Consider the following 3,409-nt stretch of genomic DNA (forward strand, 5'->3'; position numbering starts at 1 on the left):
CATAAATAACAGAGTAACCAACGGCAAACTCGCACGCATACATAATCATAAACAAAATATTATACAGAATTTACGTAGGCGTTGACAGTCAACATATTTGCACTGGCATAACAAAGACTGACACAAAACCAATATTCGGTCACTACATGACAGGGATCGATTAAACGAATTGATTAGCAATATCGGCAAGATGGCTCTTTTCAAAGACACAACAAAAAAAACAGTACATAAAATATATATCTCTGCGTATGTCAGTTCTGAACTTTAGCCAGCCTCTGCTACGTCAAATCGAGATATTAAATATCGGTATCAAATATAGCACAGTACATATTCGAAACAAGTCACCCTGCCAAATATTAAGAATCATAATCACCCGGTTCAAATAAATAGTAGGAGCATAAATTTTAGTACAATCACATTACAACAATACAAAGGAACATGTCGTGGCAAACATTGGTATCAAGTAATTAATTCACAATGCCAAGTGCAATATGTAACAATCAACCACCTAACGTACGTCACTCGCCCCCAGATGAAGGCACCCTGTAAATACACAGTAACATATTCAGGTAAACAAAAACGAAATGTGCTGCAATAAATTCAATTATAAATTAAAATGTAGTTCTGCATACTTGTATTGGGTATCGCCCCTAAGGGAACATACAGCATCTAAATATAAACAAAAATACGTAAATCGGTCAGTAATTACCCAGTAGGCCCAGTATAATTAAAACTGCAATTTGTATCTGGAATGTGTTATAAATGGCAATAATCAATGCGGTACGAGAATAAAGTTATATTGGCAAATAATTGGACACGATCATATCGTTATTAGAGGGATGCAATAGACGTAGAGATAAATAAAACGAGTACATCACCTTTGTAATTGTCGAAGGTGCACTCACTATTCGCAACGTAAAGATTTACTTCTGGTCTCAACAAAAGCACACATACTTCTCCCGCATTCTCCCCCTTTTTTTATTTAAACAAATCCTAGACGAAAATTGAACGTGCTCCGAGACGGGTCGATACGGATCATTAAGTTTCCTCGCATAGCGTAATATTTGACACTTTTATTGTAAATTATGGCCCATTTCAATGTAGAGCAGAGAAGAAAAAAACACGTGTTCCACGAAAACGAAACAAAGCGCAATCTTGACCTTTTTCATCGCGCCAGGCTCGGATTCGGGAATATTTAAATAGAATTTTAGCGGGATAATTCGGTTCCATTACATACTTAGTACATTCTGTGGCTATGGCTGAGTGAGGTGTTTAAATAGCTGTCTCACCCACCACAGCTAACAGCGGGTTACTGAAGAAGTGAGCAAGAACTGCTCAAACTACAGATCACAATGCATTTATGCCATACCTATATATATATCAATCCCCATCTCGCATTTGAACTACAATACTAACAACCAACAATTTTCTTAATATCGCACATGTGGAAATGAATATAGGTCAAATTTTCCATTCTCTGTTATAGTCCTTGGTCTAAGAATACCCTGTTACACCAATCAAACACTTCTAAATTAGATACGCGCCACCATGTGGAATACTTTATTTGTTTCTTTTCAATGTTAATCATGAACAGGTACAATTTTATAAACAAATCCATTTTTTGTATGAAATAGTACTGACACGTGCACTATTAATGAAAGACATTATATTAAAAAAGAAAATAAGTGAAATTATACAACAATGTGTATGAAAAGCTGAATTTTACCTAAGACTAAGACTGTTATAGTGTCAATTTGTCACTTTTTGCAGGTTTAGTATCCTCTGATGCGTCAGTTGCATCCAACTCCATTGGCTCTTCTTTTACATTTTTTTCCCACCTACTTTTTCCTTCTTCATGTTTCTTTTCCTTCTCGTTAGTGTCTTTGTCTTTTCGTGAAGATTCTTCTTTTGAATACATAGTACTCTTTAAAACAGGATCAATTTTATCTCGAATATCTGTCAATGTCGCTTGCAATAGTTGGTAGTATGCCTACAGGCATAACATTATTTAACACGATATACCTACATATATCACTTACCGTTATTCGAACTAACGACTCCTCCGAGGTTTTTAACTTTTCCTTGTATTCCTTCAACTCCGAATTTAAACTACGGATGTTACTGCTACTTTTGTTGTATTTTTCTGTGATTTTACTATTTTCATTTTTTAAATCCATCATTCTTGCTTCTGTTTGAATTCGTGCCTTATCACTTCGTTCTAACTGAGCCATTAATTTAGTGACATCAACCAATGCACCACGAAAGATAACTAATCCTAAAAAATTCGATTAAATCAGAATTAAAAATGAATCGATAGTACCATCAGTAGTTGCAGCAGATTTAGACGAATTCTCCTCGGATGTTGCAGTGCAGTTACTTTTAAATATTGGCAACAGTTTTTTGTTGCCAGTAGCCAACTCCATAAGATTAGCATCTTTCTCAGAATCATCAATAACAATAAAATCCTCGTCCTTTGGTTTATCTGTCAATTTTCGGTAATGTAAAGAATCTCTAGATATAACTTTTGCCACTAATTTCCGCACTTGAGCTCTGGACAAATTTAACCCCAAAGTAAATAAAAGATCTTCCATGTCTTTTTCAAAGATGTAACCGCAGTGAGTTTGGTCAAAATAAACAAATGACAGAAGAAGATTACGATCCTTAGTGAACATTTTTGGTCGTTCCTTCTTCTTTTTGTCTTTGTCAGTTTTCTTTTTATCTTTATAATCATCCTCATCATAATCCTCTTCGTCCTCCGAATCATCAAGATTGTCATTCTTCTTTTCTTCTTTCTTATCCTTTTTTCGCTCCTCGTCCTTCTTTTTATCATCTTTGCGATCTTCACTCTTTTTTTCACGATCTTCTTTCTTGTCTTTTTCATCTTTTTTCTTATCCTCGTCCTTTTTCTTGTCTTCCTCCTTCTTCTTATCATCATCTTTTTTTTCATCGTCTTTTCTTTTTTTTTCGTCTTTCTCCTTTGCCATTTCAGGCAGTTCACACAAAGCTTTATATATATTAAAGCCGAAATCTCTCATTAACATCTCATTAAATAATTCTGCGAATAAAGAAACCTCGAATGAATGTTCCTTCGTATCTTCTGGTCGATAATCCAATAACAAAGACAACGACATAATGGTGCAGTCAAATTTACCGGACTTGGCAGTTCTCGAAGGATGGACCAAAATGTGTGGCTGTTCTGGTAATGCGTAACGCTTTTCCAGTTGAGCTTTCTCTTTTTCGTCTAATTTTCTTTCTTCGCCCTATCGAAACAGTTTATTCACTAACAAATACACAGCGGCTTTAAAAAACTTACAATGTTGCTTTCAAACAGAAGGAGAAAAATACTGGTTTATTTTAAATTATGGACTCAATCTTAGAATGGAAGGCTCTCAATCTTCATACAAATCAG

At 35.0% G+C, this 3,409-nt stretch overlaps 1 pseudogene; it reads right to left on the bottom strand.

Annotated features, from left to right (window-relative positions):
• Positions 1 to 1,529: 1,529 nt before the first annotated feature.
• Positions 1,530 to 3,260, bottom strand: LOC116182183 (annotated as a pseudogene).
• Between the last annotated feature and the right edge of the window lie 149 nt (positions 3,261 to 3,409).

This window comes from Photinus pyralis, unplaced genomic scaffold (assembly GCF_008802855.1).
Source record: "Photinus pyralis isolate 1611_PpyrPB1 unplaced genomic scaffold, Ppyr1.3 Ppyr1.4_unclustered_Scaffold4117, whole genome shotgun sequence".
NCBI classification, from domain to species: Eukaryota; Metazoa; Arthropoda; class Insecta; order Coleoptera; family Lampyridae; genus Photinus; species Photinus pyralis.